The sequence below is a fragment of the Melospiza georgiana genome, chromosome 2 (genome assembly GCF_028018845.1).
Source record: "Melospiza georgiana isolate bMelGeo1 chromosome 2, bMelGeo1.pri, whole genome shotgun sequence".
Classification (NCBI taxonomy): domain Eukaryota; kingdom Metazoa; phylum Chordata; class Aves; order Passeriformes; family Passerellidae; genus Melospiza; species Melospiza georgiana.
Genome location: NC_080431.1, coordinates 104,222,704 through 104,237,831, shown reverse-complemented (window position 1 = coordinate 104,237,831; position 15,128 = coordinate 104,222,704). Strand labels below are relative to the sequence as shown.

Genomic DNA, 15,128 nt, shown 5'->3' with positions numbered 1-15,128 from the left:
AAAATGATCACTTAAGGCCACCTTTCACTCTCCTTATTAGGATGCTCCTGCAGATGCACTCACCCATTGCCTCCAAGAAGTTTCAAAAAAGCAGCTCAAAGCATGGAATGGTTACATATGTTTGAGGGTACTCTCTAACAATCACTCCAGCCCTTTGGATTTTTGCTGAAGTCCCATGAAAATCTCTAAGTACAAACAACTTAAGAGTCATGCATGAATTGAAATAACAAAGTAAATCCAGACAAATGAAAAACAAACCCCTGCCTCTGTAAAGGGGAACAAACAAATGTATCCTACAGAGTTTGACAGGCTAGCCATGGAGAGAACTCCATGGTACAAGCCAAAGATCCTCCTCCTCTCCAAAACCAAGGACGAGAAAAGGAGTTTTTCTGTGTTTCTCCTTTCACTAAACCTGGAGCAGTCAATAAGGTGCACTCTGACATTTTCCAGGCACTGGCTTCCCCAGCCAGGTGGGCTCAGCTGCTGGGCCAGCAGCCACCTCCAGAGTGGGCTGGGAGTCCTGTGTGCAGGTGGGCTGGGGTGGCTGGGGCTGACAGGAGGAGTGCAAGGGAAATGGGAGAGAGCCAGGAGAGTCACGGGTTTTGAGCTGAGGTCAGAGACCAGGGATCTCTCACACAAACCAAACAAGCACATGCACCCCTGCCAGCCCAGGAGCATCACTACTAGGGATGCATCAGCTAAAAAGTGGGATTTTTCATGCTCCTAGATGGGCTTCTTCATGTCTGCTGGTCTGTGTGGAAACAGACCTCAGCTTAATGAGGTCTAATTTGTTTCAAATCCATAGGTTTCTTTTTAATAATTAACAACCACCATCACTCAGCAAAGTCATTCCTTACCCCTGACTACTTGCTATTAGGAATGAAATTTACTGTGAAATACTGTTAAAAGGTGGAAAGCAAGTGACATAATTCACGTTTTAATTAAAAAAAAATATATATCACATGAAGCCAGAGCATAGAAGGAATAATAACTGAATAAGCCTAAAAAACCCCCACCCCAACCCAATACCTACTCTTCCCTAGTACCCACTTCATTCTTGTCATGCTATTTGAATTCTTCTAATTGACTTCTCTTACTGGATGCTTTGTGCCCAAGCCATATTTCAGATTTTCGCTCCGCGATTCCAGGAACTAGAGAACGTGTCGGCATCATTACCATGAGCATTACACACCCTCACACACAAGGGTCCAGGAACTACAATTAACACATTAAGAAATAACAACTGCCAAGGGAGCAACAGAAGATAAACAGCATGGAGCTGATGTAGCAAGAATTCTGCTTGGGAAAGGGCTGTCTCTTGGGTAACGGGCAAGGCAGAGGAACTGAAGCGCTGTGCAGCACTGCCCATTTACCAGAGAAAACCCCAAAACCAGTTGAGCTGTTCACACATTAATTTCTTTATTTAATTTCACTAAAGATATTGCTGGCTTTAAACTAGATTTTGAAGGAATCCGAAGGCTCCTGTTCTCAAAGAAATAATAATCATGTCCTGTTCCAAAGTTTAAAATTGGTGTATGTTTTCTGGTATTTGAAAACCTGCCCTGGAGTGCTGTGGGTTTGTCATTTTCTCGTTCTTTTTCAGTAGAAGCGAGAAATACTTATTTCTTTTACCTATACATTAAGATATATTAAAAAAAACAAAAAAACAAAAAAACAAAAAAACAAACACCTTTTTACCTTTTTCCTACTTGCCAATATCTATTTTTATGATTGCCTGTTTTGGTTTTTTTTTTTTTTTTTTGGTTTGGCTATTTTTTGGGGTTTTTTTAATAAATTTAAATAATTGAGCTATTTTCCCAATTTTCCCAAGGGTTTTTAAAGAAAAAAAAATTCAGATTCCAGAGTCTTTTATTTAAAGCTTCCACTCTGAGAATGTTTTGTGCGAGTAGCCCTGCAGAAGCTGCACAACAAAAGCCTCCAAGAGCATGCCAACCATTTGGATACCTATTTATCTTCACCACTGCAACCAACAGAAATCATGGAGCATTTGGGCATTTGATCCCTTTGGGCATCAGTCTTGCCTTTAGCTGCTGCTTTCAGCTGGACCAGCCAAAGGCCTTAATACTTTTCAGTGAGATGAGGAGCTGAAGGAACACGATGGCACGGGCGAGGTTTATGAAATGCTTTGTCTCACGTCTCTCCCACCTTGGGGCTGCACAGTCACAGAAAACCCAACAAAAATATTGCCATTAAAATGACAGCCTTTCCTACACTCACCCACACCCCTGTGCAGGAGAAGGGAGGCAGAAGAGGCACAGACACACAGGGTGGGGTTAGCAGCTCTGCTCAAACCCACCCTTTGGGAGAGCCTGTGACCCACGTGGGGCTGGGGGTCTGTGACGGGCGCGGTCCCCCCGCTGCCCCCAGCACGGCTCATCAGTCAGCTCAGACATCTCAGCACATCACATGGCGCTTTGTAAAAACATAATTGTTTTTATTTTCCAATTTTCTGTGTTTTGTGCAGAGTGCTGCTGTGTTCAGGCGAAGTGAATAAAAGCATAAACAGCAAGCACCATCTGGAGAACATTCTTCCAGCACACTGAGAAATAGCAGCCGCCTGTGCGCTACCTGCTATAAATAAATGCCATTAAAAAATGTCCAAAAAATTGTTTGTTCCTATTTGATGGAACTGTAGTCACATAAAATCTTCCTTAACCCTGTCTTCAGGTACCCAACACCTTCACAGAAAAAAACTCCACACAGATGTAGGTATCTGTCTCTCTTTATGTTAATATGGGTATTACTAATAGAATAGCAACCCTACACATTATTCTAGTAACACAACAGAGGTTGCAACTTAAATGTAACACGTGAACAAAGCACTGAAAATCCAAATGCTTTTAAAACTGTACCAGGTTCACAATAGGGAGATATCTCACAGCCCACTAGCAAGAGAACAGGCAAAATTATTCATTCTCCAAACTGATAGTGTATCAGTTCAGAGGGAGAAAAAAATAGCAGAAAGTCCATAATTTATTTTCAGTCTACACAAAGCCACATCTCCCTCTCTGCTGACAAAATACAGACCAAGCTGGCTGTGGGGCTGTGATGAGGCTCTGCAAGGGTCGGAGTTTGCTGTGTTTGTTTAATCACTGCAATTAGAGCTACGCAAATAATGGAATTGTTTGCAATAGTGGCAAGGCTGGGGTAAAAAATTTAAAAAGAAATATTTGGGCTGAGTGATTTAAAAACAATTTTGGTAAAATGAAAAAATGAAACTGTCTAGTCTGTTCTACTCAGATTCAACTCAGAATCCATTCAGTTTGAAATGAAAAATACATTTTCACACTGGAACAAAGCATATGAGCAATTGTCATTTTTCCTTCTTTTTCTTTTTTTGTCAGACAAACATTTGCAGCATCCAGGAAAGGATGCTTAGGAGAGCTTGCTGCTTCTTGGGGAGGGAGGACAAGGTTTGCCTATCCCTTATCCCAGCCTTAGACACACCTCAGGCTGCTGTGCAGGGGCAGGGCTGAGTGCTGCATTTTCCTCCCTTGAGGCAGCTGCTGCCAGCCCTTCTCTTTCCCATCTCTGCTCGGGGCAGCTGCCCTGCCCAGGGAGCCCGGGGGGTCAGGTAGAGGTGGAATGGGAACAGCAGCACTGCCTTTTCCTGGCTCCACACGGCTCTTGGTGGCACAGCTGGCACTGGGTGGGTGACTCTGCCCAGAGCCACACAGCCCTGGTGCCCACACGAGGCTGGGGTGTGCTCTGGGACATGGCATGGGGCTGAGTATCCAGAGGCTGACACACACGCACTCTGAAGCCTCCCAGATGAGCCAGCAGCCACCAGTAGGAAGAAGGATTTGGAGAAATGTTAGTGGTTTTCTCCCTTGTTTTAAACCCTCCTTATACTGGCAGATGTCATGAAATGAGAGGAGCGAATCTGGCTTGTTCAACAGCACCCACAAAAACAGGCTGGGTCCCTTTCACCAGAGAGTGGCTGAGACTCCTGAGGCACAGGGCATATCACCAGCACAGCCACCCACCACCACGGAAGGACAGGAGTGGAAGGGATGGACCTAAACCAGATCCAGCCCTTCCCTCCAGCTGTGGCACTCTGTCCAAACCCAAACACTGGTGTGGCCACAGAGCAGCTCTGCCAAGGCCGTGCTCTTGGCTGGGACTGGCCACCATTCCCACTGAAATAACAGCATCACTCCCACCATACTTTATCCTCTGCTTCACTGGGACTCAACGTGCAAGGAACTGCATGAATAGGGATGAGGGTCCAGTCCCTTCCCTGATGAAATCATCATCTCAAACATAGCAAGGGCAGGAAATGATAATGTGGTTAGAGTTCTCATTAGCCATGTTTTCCTAATATTTATATTTTAGCTACTTTTATTTACAGAGCCCACTCACACTAGTTAAATTATATACTTTGCAAAAGAATACAGAGGCTGTCTGGAAGTGAATACACTGGACTGCTGATTTTGTTAGGATTATAATGATGATTATGATGATTAACCAGCCCTGATGAATAAGATTTTGCCATACCAGGTGTGGAGGGAAGGCAGGTGGTGGGAACACGGCTGTCTGTCCATGCAAGCACGCGTGCATGCGTGCGTGTGTACGGGGGGGAGGGTTGTTCTTTGTTTTGTTTTTGCCTTTGGTCAAATTCAAACAATGTGCAGTAACAAGAAGTAAATGTCATTTTCCTCCCATCCATCTTAATTTGGCATCCATTTTAAAGCTTACCTTTGACCTTTTAAAATGTTAATACACTTAAGCAGATATAAAAAACACAAAGCTCCTGGAAAAATTAATCACACCCATATCACGATGCTGGTCTAAAAACGTAACATCAGTTATTTTCCTATTTAAAGAAACATTTGTCCAGTGCAGATGAAGAAACTATGCTACAATTACCTATTATTTCCTTTTCAAACAAATAACCACATTAAATGCTATAGCAAAAACCTTTCAGCATAACCAGCACAACCTACAATGGATCTGTTTTGTTGAGTAACTGCCTAAAATCACAGAAAGGGTCCTGAAATGGACCTTGAGAAGTGTCCTAAGCCATCCCTCAGCCCCAGGCAGGGCCAGCTAAATCTAAACCATTCTTGACAGGAAACCTTATTTAGATTTACTTTAAGTAGCAGCCTTAACTAGAACTGGGGAAAATTGCAAAATTCAAATTATATTTTATACATATATACATATATATATATATATATATATATATATATACGTGTATGTATGAGAAAATACAAAGAGACAATCCTGACCTAAATGAAAACTCTCCCTCCTCTGACCACTTCATACCCTCTAAACAGAGTCCAAAACAGGAAACTCTAATAAAAACACCTCCTTCCTTTTTAAAAATAAAAGGCTACTCAATTGAGAACCTCAGCTCCTTGGAAATGCAGGGGCATCTCTTCTCAAGAAAATCAGAATTATCAGATCCCAAAATATTTGGGTCTTTATGCTGCAGAGCAAAGAGCTCTTTAGTTCCACCAAAAAGCAAATACAAGTAAGAGTGTTGACCAGCCTTTCCAGTAACCAAAGTGAGTCCAAGATGTCTGTAGCCTGTTTGTGATCAAGGGCACCCACCTTGTCTCCTGACCCAGTCATTTCTGGTGGGAGAATGCACTGGGTCCCTCCAGGGCAGTCGCTGCACAGCTCTGGAGTTACATGAACATGGGGATCCATGGCACACAGCCTTATGCTGCTTCCACTTTCCTGTCTGCAGCACTCATGGCATCAAATTGATGGCTACCCCCATCAATTTAATACCCCCCTTTGGAGGACAGAAAGCTGTGGTGACAGCCAAAATGCATCCTAAAAGAAGTGATAATTTCACAGCTAAACACAGCTGTTACACAAGCATCTAAAAAAATCAGTTAGAGACCTAAACATCAAACCCAAACCAAAGGCAGATGCATTTCCTTGGTGAGCAGGGAAGTAAATTCCTTGCATCTGTTTTCTTCCACCTACCAGCAACAACTGGAGCGTGGTCAAGCAGTTTTCTGCAGAATGAACACAAGCGTAGGCACAAGGCTGTGGGCAGATGTGAGGTACTGAGCTTGGCACTACCAGTCCTGGGAGAGAACACAGCCCTTGATGTATCCTGCACACACAATACTGCATCTAACCCAGAGCCCAGTTTGCTCTGTCACAGCAGCTTTGTGAATCCACCCTAAGCAAACATGGCTTCTCCAGCACGGAAAGGCAAGAGGAAACTCCATCCATCCCCCAGGGACCAGAGATGAATTACAAGAATGTCACACGAGAACAGAAAGGCTCTTCTGTGTGCTCCTTCTTCTAGGATCTGCTTGTATGTTCCTACTTCCTCCTGGTCTCCCCTCAGCATCCCACAGCCTGCAGAGCAAGCTCTGGCTGTGTCAGAAGTACTCTTCCCCCCTTTCTGCAGGGCAGACCTCCTGGCAGAGAGCTGCCTCAGACCTCCAGCCCCACCACCAAGGCTGGAGATGAAGGCATCTATTATTCAGACAGTATGCCTGACTTCTTGGTTAAGAAAATCCTGATTAAAAAACAATGTGTTGCCCTTCCTGTTTGCTTTGCAGTGGCCTTGTGTAGATCCAGCTCTACAGCAAGTGATCCATCACCAACAACCAAAAAGATGTGTATCACACAAACACAAAAATACTTCACATTTCACTTTATTTTCTGTGTCTTCCATTCTCACTGCCCATCTATTCCAATGTTCCTCATTATCTTTTCTTTAACCTAATTATTATAGATATATGTGGAACACCTAATAGTTTTCTTTTAACCAAGGACCATTTTGTGCAATACTGCCATATAAGCTTCAAAGACCATCAAATTTTAAAGAAAATAAACACAATGAATTCACATTTCTCACTTTGTCACTCCCAACCCTTTATTTCTTGATTTTTTTGCTTACACGCCACAGAATGTACATGTGCCTTTGTCACACTGCTTGTGAACAGTGTATTCGCCATATTCTGATAATCACAGATTAGAACTTCAGTAATACTCCTCTAGTTCATTAGTTTATTCAGCAGGCACAGATTAATAACTGATGAGCTACAAAAAGTTGCTATTGTCTGAGTCAGTCACCAAGTGACTAACTTGGCCATTCAGGCAGGGAGAAGTTTTCTTTTCTGAAAGGTGACAAGTAGCTATGTAATGACTTCTATTATTTTCTCAATAAACTCAGAGAAAATAGGACACTGCAGCTAGAAAAACACAGAAAGAGAAATTAGCTGCTACTGTCATTAAGGATTCAGAGACTGATAAAGAACAGTTGGTGCAATGCAGCTGGAGAGGCTTTTCAGAGTAAAGTGATTATTCTCTGGCCATTAACAAATTATTTTTTCCTGGACTGAAAGACCTGCACTCCTCCAAATAACCTGGCTTTGCTATGAGGAGCACACTGACTGCCAGGGCAGGCAAGAGCCATTGCCCTCTTGGCCCTCCTGGTGGCCACTACATTTCCACCTCTTTGTTTCCATGCCACAGGAAAAGCACAGAGTAATTAAAAGGCTGAAGCACATGCAGACATTGGAAGGGAGATTGGTTTTCAAAATTAGCCTGACCAAATGAATTTGGAGCTGCACCAGAATGCTCAGGGACCTGCCCTTTGCAGCCCCACTGAAGCTCAGTGAGGAGTCACAGCAAACTTCCCTCGCCTCTCTTGTCATTCAGAGCTCACCCCCAGTCATCAGCTCAGAGATAACACTAAGATAAGAGATTTGGGGACACAGTCAGTCAGTCCTGAGGCTTGTTTTGACATCTCTGTGCCTGCCATGGGAGAGGTGGGGGTAACCCAACAGCAGCTGCCTTCCTTCTGCTATAGTGGCTGCTCTCTAGCCACTCTAAGGGGAGTGGGAGCCGGACACAGACCTGGGAGCTGCTGAGCTGAAGGACACCTTGTTTCTGAAAGTGTGGAGGAAACAGGAGACCTACCCCAGACTCTTTGTTTAGTTCTTGTGAACATTTAGCCCTCTGATATCTTTAAGAAGCACATTTAGCCCTCTGATATCTTTAAGAAGCATTTCCAACAACTACAGGCACAAACTGAGATCAGTGATGAGCGATGTCCCTCTCAGGTCCATACTGGGACTGGCATCCTTTCATAACTGTATCAATGGCACAAGCAGTGGGATCAAGGGCACCCTCCACTCTTGTGTGAGATCCCACCTGGAATACTGCATCCAGCTCTGGGCTCTCAGCACAGGAAGGACATGGACTCGTTGGAGCAGGTCCAGAGGAGGCCACAGAGATGGTCCAAGGGTTGGAGCACCTCTCCTATGAGGACAGGCTGAGACAGCTGGGGCTGCTCATCCTGGAGAAGAGAAGGCTCCAAGAAAACCTTACAGCATCTTCCAATACCTAATGAGGACCAACAGGACAGACTGCAGGGACAGATGTTTTAGCAGGGCCTGCTGCAACAGGACAAGGGTTTTAAACTAGGGTCAATTTAAACTGGACATAAGGAAGAATTTTTTTACTGGGAGAGTGGGGAGACACTGCAACTTGCCCAGAGAGGTGGCAAATGACCTATGCCTGGAAACATTCCAAGTCAGGCTGGACAGAGCTCTGAGCAACATAATCTAGTTGAAGATGTCCCTGCTTACTGCAGGGGGGTTGGATTAGATGACCAGTGGGTCCCTTCTAATTCAACTATTCTATGATTCTATTAACTGGGAACAACAACAGGATGCTGAAAACAGGTCCTGCTCAGAGGGACGCAGTCACTAACACCCAAAGCCAGCAATTGACTATGGAGCAGCAGCTTACATAAGGGTCCCCAGGACATCCAGCCACCCACAGGACGGGCAAAATCCTGCAGCTGTGACCCTGTAAACTCACCTTGTCCATGTTACAGCACTGCTCTGTGCACCAAAGGACAGCACGGATAGAACTGGGTGGGGGTGGGTAAAAAGGAAAGCCAGAACTAACAAGCTACACTAAATCACCCAGCAGAGCAGCTCCTCCACAGAGTGGCCTATTTACAGAGCAGCTCAGTGCCCTAGGAGGGATGGGCAATACTGCAAACCCAGGGAAGGAAATTCCCTAGGAGAACTGAGACAGGCTAACAAAGATCCACACAACCTAGGACCTCTCATACAGCCACCTCTTATTTGAAAGCTAGAGTCTGGTGGGAGGATTTAGGCCTGCAGCTTTGAACATAAGATAAGGAAAACTTTTTCATCCTGAAAACAGACTGTGAAACTAAAGCAATGCTGGAAAGTGTTTCACTGTATTGTTATTCTGTAGATGCTGTTTCTGGAGGCAGGACCCAGCACAGCCTGATCTCAAAACAAAGCCATCCGTGGCTAGCGCCTCACATCACCAACCATCTCCTTCCCCTTGAAATAAAATAAAATAAAAGCAAGTACCCCCATAAATCATTCATCCATCCCAGTTTCATAACAAGAATATTTGTCAGCTCCCATTTTACATCCCTTTCTCTGGCTGCCTGTTCTACAAAGCCACCATTTCAGCTGCCTGTGCATACAGACCAGCAAGCACACAGCACCACAACAGCTCCCACACTCCCATCCTCCTGCCTCAGAGGATGGCCACCTCTCTTCCACAAACCCTCACCTGCACTGCCATACGTTTTCCAGGGGATTTTTTAAAAATCTTTTTTTTTTTATTGGTAGCTCTGGGGCACCCATCAGAGGTACTTCAGCTACCGTAACGATCACATGATTTATGTAAAAGTAATTGAGGTTAAACTGTCTGCCACATCAAACTCTTCACATTTGGCCCCATCTTTAGGACCTAGAAACATCTGAAATAAATAAAGCCATGTGTCATTTAACAGGGTCTGGGCTTAATTAGGATCATTCTGGATTTTATGGGAAAAGCTTTGTCCTGGCAGCTTTACATAGCTGGTCTATCACTTGTAAGGTTATCTGCCTTTTTTTTTTTTTTTTTCTTTACCTACTACCTACATCAAAATACTTTTCCACACAGCTTTTCCTTTTTTTTTTTTTTTCCATCCTCCAACCAGCCGGATGACAACCCCTCCTTATCTCTGGCTGTCTTCCATGCTAAAATAAGAATGCTGTTGTTATGTTAGGCCAGGGAGCTGCACCCTTGCACCTCCGCTCCCTCCCGCGGCACAGCACGCCGCTGGCTGCGCAGGAATGCCCCGGCTCCCATTTGCTGGGCAGTTGCCTCTGACATTGTTGCAATTTACCCTTCAGCTATAATTTCTATTTCTAAATCACAGCAGGCCTCTCGTGCCAGGCGTTTTGTGGCCCGGAGTGCCAGCCCGTGTCCCGAAGGGCTGGTGCTCCCCAGCCCATCCCCAGCGGCGCTGCCTCCCTGGCACGAGGGCGAGCACGCAGCCAAACGCAGCTCGAGGGATTCCATCAGCAGCAGGGAACGACTGGATCACAACAGGGCCAGGATTAGAGATTGATGAGTTGCTGTGAGGCTGCTAGGTCTGTGTGACTGGCTCCAGCAGCAGTGTTTGAATGTCAGACTGTATCCCCTCCGAGCAGAGAGGTACCACCGACCTCGGGTCTGACTGCCGTGTGCAAGGCAGCTGGTGGAAAGCAAGGGGCTTGAGCTGGGGTCTGAGCGCACAGCCCTGTACAGATGAGACCTTGGCAGGTCAGGCAGAGATGAGGAGAGAGGGAAACATGGAATGATTTGCCCACAGCTACACTGGCAGCTTGAGTCAGAGGCAGAAACGGGAGCCAGATTTAAAAAAAAAAAATTAGTTCCTCATGCAGGAGATGAGCCAGCAGCCTTTGTTACATCTAAATGCATTTTTCCCCCTGTAATTCATACTGCTGCAGGCTCTGCACAGTGAAGTCAAGCATCCTGAAGTTGTAGGGTGCTCAGTGTGACCTGCTGATTGTAAACGCCAAGCCTGCTACATGACCAGTTCCATTCTCCAGTTCATGCCTACAATGCAATCCGTGCATGTTGCAAAAGCTTAACACTCGCTTTCTTTTGGTAGGAAGTGACCAGGACCCTGCAAAACCCATCATTGAGGTGATTTCCAGCCTCACCCAGATAGCTCTGGCTGCTGGATTGCCTCCAGAATTTAGTGTACACACAGGAACTCAGCAGCGCTCTCCAGTCAACTCAAAGAGTTATTCCCTCTTCAAATTTGGCTTCAGTCATCTCTGAAGGTGAAAGAGACTTCAGCTTCCCCCATTGGAGCTCCTCACAGAAATACTATAAAATTCATCAAAGATGCCAAGGACAAACCAGTGAGGATGCATTAATTGATCAGGTTGCTCTGGGAGAGTGGTGCAGGGACCACCCTGGCTATCAGCAGCCTCCTCTGCCAGTTATTGTAGTTACATCTGATTAACGGGGCCACTCACGGCCTCGTGAAATGGAAGGGCTTTTCAAATTTACATATTAAAAAAAACAAACGGAGGTGTGCTGATTTCTGTCCTATGGAGTGTTTCAGACATAACGTTAGTAATCAGCAGCGTATTTGTGAGAAAATATTTACTTTGAATGCCAAGCCGATTTGCTAATGATAAATTACATGAAAGGTTACTTACAAAAGGAAAAACATTTCCTCATCAAGTTTAAACGGAAAATACCTGAAGAATTAATGGGCAACGAGATACTCTTTCCTCTTTAACAATACACCCCCATTAGACAATATATATACTTTGAATCCCACATTTGAATAATTTTTCTCTCTAGAAAAATAATTCTGATGGAGAATGTGCAAGAAAACTACCATCAACAGCGGTAAATGAACCAAAGCCGAACCAATCTCTCAAAAAAGAGGTGTGTTGGGATGAAATGAGAGAAGGAGAATAACTGCCCAGCAACTCCTGCCCAGGGCGCTTGCACCCCGCAGCATCCCCGGAGGGATGCAGAACTTCTGGAGCACGACACTTCACCCTGGCATCCACCGCCACGTACGCCCGGACCGCGGCGACGCCGGCGCAATGACCCACGCCCCGCGACAGCCTCAGCCAGAAAAAGCCATTCAGGGAGCCGCAGGTGACAGTCCCTCCGCCTGGCACACTCCGGGCGACAGCGGCAGGGATTTCTGCCCCAACTTCGGAAGGGTAAATTCTCCTCCTGCGGCTCGCCTGTGACCGGCTACGCGAGGGACCCCAAATGATCCCATTACCGCCCATCTTGAAATGCATCCTGCACGTTTCTAATCCCCTTTGGCGGAGCGCGGGCCGGGCGCCGATCGCCGCCGCGGCCGTGCCGAGCGCGCTGTGGGGCAGCAGGAGCCGCGGGGGGCGATGCGGGCTCCTCCCCGCGCACCCACGGCCGCGATTCTGGAGAAGTTGCGCAGGCAGGAGGAGGAGGAGGAGGAGGAGGAGGAAGGGCGGCGGTGGAGTGGGTGGCTCTGCTCGTGCGGTCACGGTCTCGCCCCGTCCCCGTCCCCGTCCCCGCCGCGGTCCCTGCGCGCCCCCCCAGCGCCGCAGCCCCACTGCCGGGACAACCCGCACAAAGCCGCCGCCGCCGCCACCGGGATCGCGCTGCGCCCGCCCGGCGCCACCAGAAACAATAGTCACGGGCCGAAGCGGGGAGCGCGGGGCCGCCGCCCTCCCCGCGGCACCGCAGCGCCCGGCCGCCCGTGGCAAGAAGGCTCGGGGGGGCGCGATTCCCGCAAAACGCCGCCGCCCGGCCAACCTGTCACCGCCGCACCCGCCCCGGGCTGTCGGTGCGCATCCGCTCCGCGGCACCTACCTCCGGTGGAGGGTGCGGCAGCCCCTAGCTGGGCTCCATGGGGCCGCAGCCGCCGCCCGCTCTGTCAAGCGCGGCCGCCGCCGCCGCCGCCGGGGACGCGCCGCCCTGCCCTGCCCGGTACCGCGGCCCGCTCCCCCCGCGCCGGGCGGGCCGGGGCGGGGCGAGCGCCGGGGGCGGGCCCGCCCAACCTGCGCCACGCCCGCCGGCGCCGCCCCCGCCCTCCCGCTGCCCGCCCGCCCTCCCGGAGCGCCCGGAGCGCCCGAGGATGCTGCGGGGGCAGCGCCGGCCTCCCTCGTACCGCGCTTGGGGTTTGCTCCCTGCGCCCTTGAAGTTTTGACCTCGTCTCCTCCGCGTTTATCTGGGATTGACCACGATTCTGACTTCCTGTTTTTCTGTATTCCCTCTCCACCTCTTTGCCCTTCTTAATTCCTCCTCTCGCCCCCCCCCCCCCAGCCCCGTCTTTTCCATCCTCGCTTTCCCTCCTCCCCGTTTTCCCATCAGACTCTTGAGTATCCCAAGCCTCTTGACCTCAGTCTCTGGGCTTTACAACGGTTTTGTCAAGGGCAAAAGAGTTTTTTGTAGGTTTCAAATCGCTATTAAGTGGCGCCAGCAGCTTATTGGAAGGTGGGGTGCATTAAACTAAATCCATGGCTAGTATTACATAATATGCTCTCGAATGTACATAAAAGATAATTGTAATTCCATCTGGATTTCTGTTGATATTAACAAACCGCTCAAGATTTCCTCTTGCGGTTTAATGGGCTTTTCAAAACCTTTGACTGGTGCTGGATCAATCAGATTATGATTTAAGAAAGGGTAAAGCACACACACTCATGACATCCTAGGAATTAGTGAAAGAAGAAAAAAAAAAACTTAGTAGGTCATCTGCCTAATCCATCTTCCAAAAGAGAGTAGGAATGTCCCCCATACAATAATTTATGGGCATTTGTCTAGTTTTCTTTCAAATGCTCCAAATATGTGGCTTCCTCATTGCCCATAGGAATTTAGGTCAAGCTGCCTGAGAGGGAATTTCGTAGCATCTTGGGATTTAAAATCCACTACTGTTATTCCAAGGTAGTTTGTTTGGGCTTTTTTTCCCCAGACAGCACAACTGTACAGTTGCAGTTGGTCATTTATTTCTTGCCCATCATCATGGAAGAATTTTGGCCATCGCTTTCCCTAGGTTGAGAGCCCAGGGACATGCACAGCTGAGAAAATGTCAGCTCCATGCTCAGTGTGGCCAAAAGAGTGACTCAAATGTCAGCACTAGTTAGGAGAGCAACGAAGAGGAAAAGATTTTACACTGGAAAATGTGTGCTGGACCTGTGCTCTCAATACTGCTGGAATTCCAGTCCCACCTTCTCAAAAAGGACATGGCAGAGCTGTAAAAGATTCTGAGGAGGCCAGCAGTGATAATCCACGGCTAGAAAGGGTTTTGTAGTTAGGTGCATGCACACTGGCAGGAGGCACCAGAGGGGACATGTGAAGAGATTCCTCAAATCTCGAGCAGCGTGGAGAGGGTGGGCAGGGGCTGGTGGCCCTGGCTTCCAGCACAAAGGGAGAGGCCATTAACAGAGCTCCTGACTGTATAGAGGTGATTCTTCATGCAAACACAGCTGTGGAGCCCTTTGCCATCTGACAGCAGGCAGCTGGTGTCATTTTGAGGGCAAAAATGAATGAATTAACAGGAGAGAAATCCACAGAGAACAACCAAATCGCCGCTTGCTCAGAAAGGTCCCTCCATGACAAATGGCTCGTGGCTGGGCTTGCTCTGGTTTTCCCCTTTCCCCTTGGTGTATGTTGATAGTCACTGCTCACCTGCCAGCAGTGAATGCACCTCTCAGATTAAATGTCACACCTGGGTTAGTTTTGTGCTGCCCACAGCTTTCCTAATGCCCTCACTGCATAGATTTGAGCAGTAAAAGGGATGAGTGGCTTTTAGTGGGAGAATGTCACTGCTGAACCAACTTGTGGCGTATCATGGAAGTTGGAATCATCAAAGCCCACTGAAAAAAACATCATTATGCATTGAGTCACTGAAGAGAGAGAGCGCTGGTTGCAAAGAAGTTTCTGTCACTCTTCTAAAATGTGACAGAAAGAATCAAATCTAGCTGTGGCCTGGGGACAGTGACCTTAATTTAAAATCAATCAAAAATCCCTCTCTCAATGGCAGCTGATTGTCCCGTGTGCTTTCAGACTGATGCCCTCCCAGGCCTGCCATTGTCAGTGCTGTTATACAAGTGGGTAAGCATTGTGATGTTTCCTTCTCTTCCCTCCTATCCATGTCTTTGAAGCTGAGATAGCATGGTCTCAAACTTCTCCACGTTTCTGGCAGAGGAATTTTTTCTGTGCATTAATTTGTAAATCTGTTCATGTATGCCTCAGTATGGCTGCTTTATCCATGCAGCTTTCTCCAGAAATCTGCTTGTTCAATATTGTGTCTTGGTACAGAAATCTAGCTCTGGTGAGGTGGGTTG

General features: G+C 47.4%; 1 protein-coding gene across 1 annotated transcript in view; it reads right to left on the bottom strand.

The window, feature by feature from the left end:
* The window catches only part of RAI2 (retinoic acid induced 2), a 43,915-nt gene extending 31,170 nt beyond the window's left edge, over positions 1-12,745 (bottom strand). Inside the window, exon 1 of the mRNA XM_058045420.1 lies at positions 12,652-12,745. The gene's annotated coding sequence lies outside the window, so the exon portion shown is untranslated. The remainder of the gene's footprint in view (positions 1-12,651) is intronic.
* Positions 12,746-15,128: the final 2,383 nt, after the last annotated feature.